Raw genomic sequence first — 13473 nt, forward strand, 5'->3', positions numbered from 1 at the left:
TTTTTCCCTGTGACGCGTAAATGTCACCGAAGCCGAACAAGTACACCTTGTTGTACAGTCTCGACAGGCTGCTCAATGAATCGGCACGTTTTCGTCTCTTGGATAATGGGCTTTCGTAAAGAATCCGTTCGGTAGATGACTGTGACGGTAGGCGCACCGCAGTCAGCAACCCGTCGCTTCTGCTACATGTACACCCGAGAGCAAAAGTAAACGGACCACGGATTGCGCAATAAAGCCGATTTTTTTTCCTCCGCCTGCAGTGTGAATGCAACTTGAAATTGAGGACTGCAGTCCAAACTTGGCATTGCGAACTTTCCAGTGTACTCGTCAATTTCAGTTTATGCATGGTAAATGCGAAGAAATTCAGTTTTTCTGGCGACCCTCTGATCCGTATAATTTTATTTTGCTCATGGTTGTGCTAGTTGCGTGGCGTCACATCTGTTAGACACGCTCATAATATCTGCGGCGTTAATGGCAGATAACAATGCGCAGCGCCTCCTCTCTTTCGCTCTCTCCATTACCTCAGTTAATTACGGTCAAATTTGAGCAAAATCTAGTTTCCAATGACCACAGAACTGGAGCAAAAAGAAAATAGAGATAGAGAGAGAGAAAGATAGGAACAACGGTTTCTGATTTCGATAATTGTAGTGTATACGATAGCACCAGTGTATACGTAAAAAAGAAAGCTCTCTTGAGGTGCTCTGCACAAATTTGCGCAGACACACACGAAATGCCTATACATGGTAAGAACCGTGTCCGTGGACAAAAATAATATACATTTTAATTTCCCAGCCGAAATCCCACCTCTTCAGACCCCGCCTCTATCTTTTTAGCCCAAAATTCACTTCACCGTAAGGGCTCACACGCCTTAATCCCTCCGTGTATCGGCTCTTTTCGCCGTGATCTTTTTTTTTTCTTGGGTGGAGCACGTCTCCCTTCAAGGACTACGGGCTGGGGCGGGTGGCCCTTACAACTTTTATCTGGGCCTGGGATCCGGCACCTCAAGACCCAGTGAAGTAGTTGTTCAAGGTGTGCTGCTCCAGCATCCACTTCGGAAATCCACCTCGTGTTGTGGCTACGCCCAGGAAAGAAGAGCTACTCGAGAAAGGGTAACTAAGATTTCTCAAGCTATGAACGGATCAGACAGTTGTAGACATTGGCTCAGGGACGATAAGTTTGCAAAGCCACTACTGTAATTTATACACGAGGAAGGCATCCACGCTTTTATTTAAATGCACATCTGTCCCTCAAAGCAAGTTGCTCAAACAAAATGAACATGAAAAAAGGATTCATAGTTCGAAGTTTAGATCCAAATTTCACATTTTCAGACTTGAGATTCGAATTTCACAGTTTCAAACGTAAGATTCAAATTTGATAGTTGCAGTTAAATGTACACAAGCACATCATTGGGCGTTCCCGGACATTCTCTGCGGGGTAACCGCATCGTTATGATTAACAAAAAACAAAAACAAGAAGCGCCAGAGGTAAGGCTCTGACGAAGCCGCTTTTATCTGTACCGAAACCGATCACGCTTCCACGGACAACTAGTGCATCATAGATAAAACCGTGATGTTCTAGAATAGATATATGTGCAGTGACATAATGGTTTCAGAAGCACACATCATCAGGTGAGCACTAATCACATTACTGCCCATGATTGGTTGGTTAAGGTGTTTATTACAAAACCCCTTAACTAAATATAAGGTATCAGGCTCTCTGACGTAATCATATAGCGTAGACTGACTAACCCACTTAACACCGGGGTTATTAATTACCTTACGCCTAGCATTTAACCAAATCAAATGAAATCAAACTTTCCTCCGTCCACAAAACTTTGCAGAAGACAAAGTCTTAAAAAAGAAGTGGAGATATGCACTTGAAGAGCTTCGCGCCCCCACTCACCTGACAGTCATCGTAATGTTGAGACAGCTCGCTACTACTTACTATGTTAATATCTGTACCGCAGTGCATACCTTTTTCCTCGTTTTGTTTTCTTAGGTGTGGGAGCGGAACATTTCGAGGAAATTAGATGAATATTGCACATTTCTAACAGCTGATAATTGCCATCACCTGATTTGAAGGCGCACGTTCCAAGTGGCAGCGCGTATGTTCACCAGTGGGTGCATGTTCAAGCAGTACAGCTGATATATTCACATTGTTAGACGTTGTTTTAAATGCTCAAGAATTTCTATGCCTACCAAACGAGGAAACAAGTCCGTCAATCCGTCCGTCCGTCACGTAAGACGATTGATTTCAATATGGGGCCCACAACAGCGAGCGAATTCACCTTCATGATGCCTCTCGCTTCAACGCGAACTAAGCGGCGACAAACACACCGCACACGAAGCTATCAGCTCTCGGTGCACTCTGACCCCATCGCAGATCGCTCTAAAGATAGAGCCCGCGCGGCCACGTCATATGCAGCCACCCACGGAGAATGGTTGGTCACGGCTGATAATGGTTCCACGCGGATGGATAAGGCGCTAAGGAGCGATAACGGCTTTTAACGATGGGAACGTTATCAGCGCACCTGGCGTCGCCCCCTGCAGTAGTCTGCTTGCGTCATCAATGCACCTTGCGGCACTGTTCCCAGCAGTTGACTTCGCCGCAGCGCTGTCGTTCATACTGGTCGGATCAAGTTTCATAACATTGATAATGACACCGGGTTGCGTGGGGATGAGCAAGTGGCATATTGCTTACGCATACTTAAACAACGCCCAGAGGAGTTTCTGCGTGAAGTTTTTTTCATGCAGCTCCATCTATTAGATTTGCTTGACTAAGCAGTGCCATAAACCCCGAAGGTAAAAACATGGAGCAGGCAATTAGGCGCTAAATCAACCTTAATTCACTTGAGACATACTTGATGTAAGGCAAGAAAATAAATATAGCTTACATTCTAACGACGAGTGATTATAAGTAAAAGTGAATTGCTCTGATGAGACAAATGTTAAGCCATTAAGCAATGCGGGTCCGCCGAGAATCAAGTTTTTCTTTGGCTTTGCTTTCACCAAAAAGTCGCTGTTCTAGGCTGTTTATCGGTGTCCCACTTCCGAAAAAGATTCTTACTCCATTTTTCCTCGTTCTCCTGTTCTTGTTGTTCAGAGCAGCATGCCAGGTCATTTTACTTGCTTAAGCTTAAAAGAAGGAACGCTGGGATCTCAGGGAAGCAAATAAAAAAACAGGAAAGTATTAAAGAAGCCAGCACACACATTAAAGAAAGTATAGCAAGAAATTATGCACTACCACGTCTCCACCCCGTGCTTTCTGTGTTGTTAAAGCACGGATGCAGTGAGTACACAACGAAAAGTGAAAACGCACGCAGGCATAGACACAAAACGAAAAGTTTCTCGTAAAAAGCGAGATAGGAGAGCTAAACCGGAACGAACCAGCATCCTCCTTTCCTTGTCATCCCTCTTTCCTTTCCCAGCTCTCCGTTTAGGGAAGCTTTTTAGGGAAGCCAGTGGCCTGGAGATGGCGTTAGCCGGGTCGATAAGCGGGCTCGCTCCGCGAAAGGGAGAGTACCAAATATCAGGCTGAGAAAACGAAGCGAGGAGGAAAGAAAAAAGAAAAACACACGTCGAAGAGCGGGCGCCACAGCCGCTGATGCCCTCCCCCTCCACCATTTCCTCACGAGGCCCCCACTGACCGGCCTCGCCTATGCAGCACCGCCGCACAGCGTTGGCGCTGTGCAGCGAAGCCGACAACGCAGCAGCGCTGCCACGGTGGCGCTCGCTCGCTGGAGTCGTGCCGGGCGCGAGTTGCCAGCCGGCGGGACACCTTCGGCTCGCCGCCACCTTGGCGTCGCGTTTTCGGGCCAATAAGTGGAGGCAGCGCACGAACGGTGTTTACGTTGGCAGGCGCGCGGGAAAAGAGATAGAAGGACGCGCTTGGGGGGGCAACGACGGGACATGGCTGCTATCCTTGGTTAGTTATCTTCCTCCTTTAACGCTCTTCCTTTGACTCGCTAACAGACGTCGCCGGAAGTCTCCCGAACACGCGCGTCGTCTTCAGACGAAGCTCTCTGATCGGCAGCCGGAGCCTGAGGTCGAGCGGCGCAAGAACCAAGCACGATGGTGATTTGGACCCTCGGTTAGTTGTTACGCGGTGGGATTTTTCGTTTGTTTCATTTCATTCTTATAGCCGGGTCAAGAATCGCTAAATGGCTAAACGTGCGCGAAATGTTTGACGCGGTACAGAGATCAAAAGAAACTCGCTGCCCATGGTTATTCGACTCCTCAGGAACAGCTAGATTAAGGTGCATTGCTCTACGTTCAACGTTGCGACTGGAACACACGGAGCCGATCTTCGACACGACACTGCTCATCGGATCGACGCTTCCATGGAACATAGGTAAGAGTGCTAGATAAAATCAGTCCTCTAGTAGAAGTGATTACGGGGATCGTTTAGAGCCAACCGAAATTAACACCACCGTTTTGTAGGCATGTTCTGTAGACATGTAGGCGCCGTTTTGTTGCGGACAGCATGGTCACACTTGGTTCATTTGAAGTAACGCGCTAAGGTCTGCAGCAAGCTCTAACGCGTGAATAAGGAAAAAAAAAATGTAACGTTTCATTCACCAACAACGCCGCCATGATGTCAAGAGTAGGTGCGCCCTTTTTTGTCACTGGCCGGAAGTTCCGAATATGCGACTGCACTGTACGCTATATAACCAGTGATATGTGCTCCATATAAATATGATTTCGCGTGACACTGTGCAGTTGGCGATTTAAAATTCATAAGTTTCTTTGGAAGCGAGAAAAGACGGAAAACACGACCCATGGTAAGATTTACTAAGCGTTATTTTCTGTTTAGGGCACTAATTCGCAGAATCAGTACGGGAGAGAAAGTATATATAGCGAGCTAGTTCACCCATTTCTCCATTAGCTGATAACAGCTATTAGACCGCGTTCGTATAGGCTCGGTTGCATTTGCATATAGATGAGCAAGCTCATTAGGATGCGGGAAGGCATATCATAATAGAGACAAAAAGAGACCAAAAGTTGATACGATGTGTACGTTAGTCGGCTAAACCAGTTCAGGCGCCTTGAATTCTGCCCCAGGAACAGTGGGAGGTGCTAAACTTGGCTGCAGCAAGAAAGACGCCATTGTTAACGTGGAATGCGCCAACAGCGTTTACGGGGTGACCTGATGTGCACTGCGTGGAACGGCACTAAAATCCCGAGCAGCCTGTAGCAGTAGCCAGTAAAACTGTACACGACAATGCTGTTAGCACATTCTAATCGAGGCCCGAAATTCAAATGCCAAGCTGCGTTGTGAGGTTGGGGAGATATGCAGCTTTTTCTCAGATTTAGTTATCCGTAATATCTTGTGGCCGGGCGTAGATCGTATTGTTCGATCGCTACATGCATTGCCAGCCACTGTGAAAGACTGCTGCGTTATATGCACATGCTTGGCAGTGGTACTTATATGCTGGATATCTCCACACCTCTATGCCGTTTATTGAATTTCAGAAAACAGAAAAAGGAGCAAATATAGAATATTAAAAATATGAGAGAAGCGTGTTGCTGTCAGTGCAAATAAAGTCCTCTAGGACGCTTGTCTTGACCGAAGCGCTTGTCCACTGCTTACTGTATAGCCACTGGTAAACTTTTACACTGCACGTACACTGCTTGTACATTGCTTGTACATTGCTGGTATATGCAAATATATGCAAAACGGGTCACTGCATTGAAATGGCCGAGGTAATTGAGCTGTATGGATGGGTTCCTTCGGATACGACATTCATAAACAATTTTCGACCATTCACCCTACAGCAAGCACGAACACCGGCTTTCGTATATTTAGATAAAACAAAGACCGAAGACCATCACATTTATGATTAAGGAACATCGAAGGAGAGGCTTGTACCGATAACAGGCGTGGAAAATACGATACGCAAAATATAAGGCGAACATCCCGTAACATCGTGTTCAATATGTTCAATAAACTGAATTGAACAGAGCATGTATTCTGCAGCTTACCAACATGCGCAGTAGATGACGCATCATCACGTGACTGACATAAAGGTCACTATAAAGAGCTATGGACACTAAGTCAGCTTAGAATGATATTTCCATGGAACTCTATTTTTGTTATTTCGTCGTAAGAGATTGATAATTGGAAGAAAAGATGACCATGCTTTCAATTTCTCTTCTTCATACTTGGACCGCTGCTGCTCAGTAAGAGTTCTCAAAACTTGCTAAGTTCCACAGTTGATTTCTTTTGAATACAATGTAATTTATATTTACTCATTAAAAAATCAACTAATCTCGAGCGGACGCCGTCGAAATCTGTGACGTCACGGCGAGCTGGCGCGGGAACTTCACGGCGGCGTCGCCACCCGTCCTTTGTTTTCGCGCATTCCTTGGCTTACCAAGCCTGCTCTCGCGGTGGGAGTGGCTTTATCGCATTGTTGGTAAATATTTGATTAATATTTTTCCAACTTATGTTTCTTTTTAGAGTGTCTTTAGGCGCGCATACTACCATAAGTCACTTTCATTAATTACTAAAGCGAAAGCCTTAGATGCCTATTTTGGCGGTGCCCTTAGCGAAACTGCGCCGTGACGAAAAATGGCCGACGCCACAAACAGTAAAAACAGGAAAAAAAAGTGTTAGGATTGACGTCACATTTCTCAGGGAGGTTCCTGTAACCGAAGTAAGTCAGTGGCCCCGAAAAGAAACTTTGGTACATTTCGGTGTGGGTAGGAATCGCAATTCGGGTTGTGAGACGAACGCGCTTCCGGGAAGCGCATACCGAGCATTGGGTGCGCGTTAGAGAAGCCCCAGGTTGTTGAAATTACTCCGGAGTGCCACACTACGACGTGCCTCTTAACCATACCGTGGTTTCGGCACGTACAACCCAATAATTTAATTTAGTTAAGAGCGTAGCAAACATTCCATCAAGTCGGATGAGAGTGAATAAGAGGAAACAATGTCTTGTCGTAGAGCGGCTGCATTAAGCGTAAGGCAGCACACGACACGTGCGCAAATGTTTTTTTTTTTTTCTATATTTCAAGAGCGGTGGCTACTAGAACCACGCTCCTTCAAGGACCTCTTGAGCTTTTGCCAATAAAGCAAACACCGGCCTTCTAGGCGGCAACGTGGCTTCCTATTTGTCAAAAGACGGAAGTCCCATTGTATAGCGTGAGCCGTATTGAACAGATGGAACAAACACATATTTTAAGCACTGCGCTGGCCTTCTTTAGTAACAAATAAAATAGAAAGCGCCCGTTGATGTCGCAATCTGCAGCAGCTGCTGCCTATATAGGTTTTCTCGTGGGAATGGCTTTGAAGCCTTTCCGCTCAAATAACTCGTGCGCATAGAGATCTCTCAAAGAAAGCTCTATTGCGACCCCATCGCGCGTGCTTTTTCTCAGAGACGGCACTAAAATTTATTTCCGGAAACAAGATAAAGCCCGTCTTGCACGTCTCGAGCTTTGGCACCAGCTGCGCGGTTACGTGTGGCGCCGATAGTGGTAACGCGCTGTATGCTTTCCCCTCGTGTCGTCACGCTCACCGCGTGAGCCTATAACGACCAGTCACATCTAAGCGATCATTTTCAAGCGAAGCTTGTATTGGCTCACAAGTTTCGGTGGCATTGTGGTCACGCAAAAAAAAAAAAAACCCAGATGCACCCAGAGCTGAGCAGCTACGGGTAAGGGCGGTTTGATGAGTTGACAGCTGCGCCGGCGCCGGAGCGTGAGTCATTAGCAAGGATTCCAGCTGCATAGGCGCGCGCCCACGCCACGCGCGCAACCAGTCAGAGCCTTTGCGCTTCCGCCGGGAAGCGAAAGGGCAAGAAAGGGTTTCGCACGCGCTGCGCCGCCCCCTTTCGCTTCCGTTCAGTTCATTCTCGGAAAACGGATGGGACGGCCACGCGCCGTGCGTTCCCTCGAGGAAGCGGCAGCCTTCGACGAGCGGCGGTGAGAACTCGACTGTGAAAGCGCTTGCCGTCGGTTGCGCCGATCCAGCCGTCAGAGCCGCCGGGGCCCAGGCAATTCGACAGCAACGAGAAGAAGATCCCGAGCTGAGCGAGCGAGAGGCCGAAGCAATCCGCCACCATTACCTGTGGGTTACTTAACCGTGACGAAGGTCAGGCGCATGCAGGACAAGCTTCGCTTACTCCCATTTTCCGGTAGGAGAAGGGTTGGTCATTTTTGTTTATTCTCGTTATGATTAGGAAAGCGTACCAGCGCCCCTTATTATGTACAGTTACGTAATGGTATTGGAGCTATCCTTGTCACAATGAACATTGCAAAAAAGACGTGTCCTTAAGAAGCACCGTTATAGTGGCTTCATCCTCATAAAGAAACGCGTAAAAATAATTCAGTGGCGATTTAGAGGCAAATTGCGAGAGAGATGCGTTAGAATTACGTCACACGTCTGAGGTTCTGGATCCACGAGTTAAACGGCGTAGACCGCATTGCGAAGTGTTGTCAAGGAGCTCACTCGACACACGTTCTGTCTCTTCAAGGATACCGAGGCAACTGACGGTGGTTCAGAGCAGACTACAGTCAGTTGCACTCTATAAACGCACACATATCCACCTCTAATACGTGACCGGCTTCCCACACTTCACACAAATGCACCTTTCTTTTTCACTTTGGCATTCTTAATGCTAGCGCATTAATACCGGCCTTAAGCACGTGACAGTGCGTGCTTAGTCTTGGAAATTCCTAAACCAGGCACAGCGGTTCAAGCACGCTGACCGTCCGACCTTGTCATCGCGAGTGGCATCAAGGTGTTCCAGCAAACACCTAATCCGATATGGTATTGAGAGCGAACAAGGGCCTTTATACCCTCAGTTCTCAGACCATCACAGCGAAACAAACAAACAAACAAGTAGTTTAAACCGGCAGATAACTTATTAAGAATTCTGTGTGGAATTCTTTGTATATTTCAGCGAACAAGAGATAGATCGCCTAGCTTTTTCTTTTACTACTTCTTGAGTGTAACATAATAACATCTATTAACCAATAATAACCCAGTCATCCACAAGTTTCCACATGCTGTAATGGCATGGGAAACTAGTGCAGGAATCTCACGGTTGCGGCGCCACCATCTGTTTTCCTTTTTGTCCGTCTTTTCAACCGCCCCCCCCCCCTCTCCCGAGCTTCTGCTCACAATAAAAAATTTAAAAAAAACCTTTCCCATTGCAATTTGACAGGTGTAATTTAGCATTCTAGCCTGGCTCCGCATCTCTCTTTAACACGTAATTAAGGTTGATCTGTCTACTTATTCTTATTCGGGAGCCCGCCGTTAGGCATAATTCAGCCACGCATGTTCATCACAAGTATAAACAAACAGATTCGTTTCGTGCAGCAATTTTAATATGGGACCGGTAGAAAGGTCCATGAATCCAGCGGTCGAGGTCGGAAGGGCGTTCTGGACGAACGCCTGTCGCACGGTTACTCCCTCACTCAATGCATTATGCGTTCTCAGAGAGACGCGGAACGCCGCCTCGTCGCAAAGCGGCAAGTGACCCGACGGCGGAAAGCTTGCTGACGCACCCCGTGGTTGCGTCAAGAAAAAAAGCAAGGCCGACGCAAAGGCGATCCGTCTTCGTGCGCTGTAAGCAGCGGCGCGAGGAACGTGCCGTGTTTAAGCATTCCTTGCACGTATACGTGCTTAGACACACACACGCACGCACACACACACACACGAACACGCTTGCTTGCTTGCTTGCTTGCTTGTTTGTTTGCCTGCTTTAGCACAGACAGCCGCAGCATCAGCTCGCGGTCACCGCTATGCACGCAACGCCGGTTGGCAACACGCATCCTCTGACCTTAATCCGTCCAGCAGTTTATGGATGAGCCGACCCACGTGATCCGTCTAGGGGGTTGGGGCAGAGGCTACACAAGAGGGGATAAACGCAGGAAAAAGTGCATCAACGTCTCCATCCCTTATATTCATTTCCTCGACGTTAATAATCCCTCGTTTGACTCTTTTCTCTCTTTCTGTGTGCAATTTCGACGAGGCAGGACAGCGGGGGGGGGGGGGGGGGGGGGGGGATGTAGAGACGTGTATGTTAGCACCTCGTTGGGAAAGCGCGTCTGTATGCGGCACCGTTCGGCCTGAGCGGGAAGGTTTGGTTCGAGGAGCGATGACTGGTGTCATTATTAACGTTGCGCGGGCCCTCAGGGTTGTTTGAAGGCAGGCGTTTACGGCGTAGACAAAAGAGCCTTGATCATCCTCGCGTCTGCCGTCACCTAACGGCAGGAAGGGGATGTGGCTGGAGGCATCGCCGAGTCGTCAGAAATGATTAAACTATCAAGGTGTAATTAGAGATGAGGAAGTAGTTACGTATAGTCTTCGCTCATTCAGTGTCGACGAAGGTAAGAGCTTTGGCACCTTTATGCCTTCTGAGGTGCTAAGTGATCTTTCGCGGCCGTTTGACCACTTTTCTCGTATAGCCCGATGAAGTTAATAAACCTGTTACTGTTCTGCAGGAGTATGCACTGTCGTCGGTAGCGTTGTGACGAGGAAGAAGCTAAGTTCCAGCCGTTGCCATCCCAATGTTGGCAACGAGTGCTGCGTGAGTGAGCCAGCGATATTTATTTGGATGAAACTGTAAATGTCGGAAACAATTGTGTTGGCAGCTTCTCCACAACCGATAAATTATCCAGTTATTAAATAATGATAACATGGGGTGATATGAAAGAAACATTCTGGCAATAAAGTACAATTCGTAAACGTGCTTAAACGGTTAATATAGAAAAAAAAACACCGACCAAACATCACATTCTGCCCTTTGGTAATTGAGCTCAAATCAAACAACTAATTCAAGGGAATAATGCAAAATAAATAAATGAGCACACAAGGTCATACTAAGTGTTAAAGAGACATACAATGTCACTTTCAATAAAGAAGGTCATTAAAGAAGGTCATTAAAGAATGTCATTAAAGCCATTTCAGAGCCTATCGCTGTAATCTCAAGGTAGCTCGGGCCATGGGACAGCAACTATCGCTCCAAGCAATGCTTCTCGAACTGAACATAAGTGCTTATGAGCACCAGTATTCCTCGCACGTATAAGCGCGATAGTCGCGTAGCGACTTTTACGCCTTGACCGTAGAAATTGCACGAATAATTCAGCCATTATTCTGAATATGTTAAAGTTGGCCTTTTCAATATAAAGTTTGGTAAAAAGCATTCCTTTCAGAAAGGCAACGAAAAGAACGCGTTTCATCCACGCAACGACAGACGATGCTCGAACATAGATACACGTTCAGCACGTAAATAACTAATTAAAGCTCGCACGAAAATGGAGCGAAGATCGCTTAGAGAAAATTAATGGAAAAGGTGAAAAATGGGGAAACCAAGGGACCTGCAGAACGATCGAGGTGATGGCAAACATAAATTCTACCCCGGTGCGAAGAGGGATACCATACTTCTTTCACGAGTTTTAAGCGACGCCCTGCGCATTCGGTATGAAAATTTAAACGCGGCCCCGCAGCGTTGGCTGCGACAGCATCGGCGGTGCGGGATGTCGCTCCCCCTCGCGCCGCGTCTGCGGCTCGATCCGCCGAGAGAGAGAGAGAGAGAGGAGAAAGAGAGAGGGAGGGAGAGGGAGAAACCTTTATAGAGAGAGATCCGCCGAGACAGCTACGCGGAACGCGGTAAAACGATGCCGACGCGTCCCGCTCCGGGCGACATAATGACTCGCACGGAGTTTCGAAGAAAGCCCGGGTATAGTATACAGGCGAGCATAGTATAGATAATGCGGCACAGTTCGGCGAAAGCGTTCTTCGTTCATTTACGCGGATCGCAATCCGACCCGACAGGATAGGCGTTATCGAATCACGAATAAATGAAGCACGTTTCCCGTCGAGGACTATACGATAGCTCGCGAGTTTCGGAAATAGCTCATCGATCGTGGGTTCTCGTATACCCTCACTCTCTGCGCGTACCTGGGCAGCACGTACAGCCGTTGCATACTGTTTGACGCCAGTTGGACGCGAAAGAAAAGGTTTCGTGTGAAACCGCCTCTGCTTCGTCGCTTCATAAGGCGTAAAGACCGACGTTAGATCAGCTTAGGCTGGTGCGGCATTCTTTCAAAGCCTTGTTATATGGAGTGTTCTAAAAGCAAAATTTTCGAATCAAGTCGAATACGAATGTTGGAGAAGAAAAAACGACCTGCGAATATGAAGTCGAATACCGAATATTTCCCATTTCTAAACAAAACGAAATATAAAGGTTCCGTGAAGATTGCTTGGCTAAAAAATGAGGCTTACTTACGTCTTTTTTATTTTTTTAGATAAATCGCATGCCGTAAACAGCTGTATTTCAGCTCAAATTATAAGCTTGTAAACGAGAAACAACGGAGATTTAGACAGTCGCATCTGGTGAGCCGTGACGGGGACAGTAGTGAAACAAATGAACAGCACAACAGCAGATGCACGTAATAGAGAGTAGTGCTCGTAGAAGGCTCAACGCGTAATGTTAAAACGTCGTTTTAAATGAATGCAAAATGGGGACACCGGTGGAATGATAGATTTGTATGCCTAAATCGAGACAGCCAAATCATAGGCTGCCTAAGGTGAGACATATATGCTTATAAGAGACTGGAAACTATTGTGGGTAGGTGATGTCCCCCATGTGGCTGCTCAGGAACGGGTGTGTCTGCACTGCAGTCGAGTTTTTTTCCAGCAGAACGACGTCTTCGCCTGCATCAATCTTTCTCTTAAACTGCAAAAACTTCTGCTCCCCTGTATAGTATTACAAGGGGACGAATATTCGACAATTTCGAACACGGAAATTCTAGCATCGAATTCGAAATTTCAGATAATCGAGCATCCTTGAATATTGTCGGTCATTTGACGAAACAATATCGATTATTAACAGCTAAAAACGAAAAAAAAAAGCACTGTAATCGAACTTCGCGCTGCAGCCTGAGCGCTAGTAGGCCTCACTGTTACGTCACGGATTCCCAAGCGCTTTCTCGCGTTTGGGACGTTTTTGTCGAAGGAAAATATCCCGAACCTTGGCCACGCTGAGTGTTCAGTTGCTTTAGCATGTCAATGTTGTCTCTCTTTAACACTTAACAATTAACTAGACCTGAGCAGAGGCTGTCAAAATTTAAGACCTCACGAAACGCACACAGAGGGTGGAGCTAGTGTCAGAACTTCAAGGCGACGTCGCCACCCTATACTTTCATTCTTTTCTGGTGCACAAAGCCCTTCTTTCGCGCTGTAGGAGCGGTCGTTTTGCTATTGCAGAAGCGTGATTTACTAATACAGCTTAACCCTTCATACTGCGCAACTTCTTATTGATGAATATTACTATTCCTGATGACGTAGGCCACCGTAAGAATCATCGAACTGTGGTGCAAACATTGTTTTCAGGTTGCAGAAAATTTCTGTCGTAAAAAAAAAAAAAAACAATACGTACGCCACATATTTGCTCCAACATCGACATATGTGTAAATTTCTAGAAGAGCAGTAGGAAATGTTATTTACGTAGAAGTTGTATACTTA

At 46.7% G+C, this 13473-nt stretch overlaps 1 protein-coding gene across 1 annotated transcript in view; it reads left to right on the forward strand.

The window, feature by feature from the left end:
* The first annotated feature begins 3709 nt into the window (after positions 1–3709).
* Positions 3710–13473, forward strand: part of LOC126522043 (uncharacterized) — a 197534-nt gene continuing 187770 nt past the window's right edge. Inside the window, exon 1 of the mRNA XM_050170823.3 lies at positions 3710–4350. The gene's annotated coding sequence lies outside the window, so the exon portion shown is untranslated. The remainder of the gene's footprint in view (positions 4351–13473) is intronic.

The sequence above is a fragment of the Dermacentor andersoni genome, chromosome 6 (assembly GCF_023375885.2).
Source record: "Dermacentor andersoni chromosome 6, qqDerAnde1_hic_scaffold, whole genome shotgun sequence".
NCBI classification, from domain to species: Eukaryota; Metazoa; Arthropoda; class Arachnida; order Ixodida; family Ixodidae; genus Dermacentor; species Dermacentor andersoni.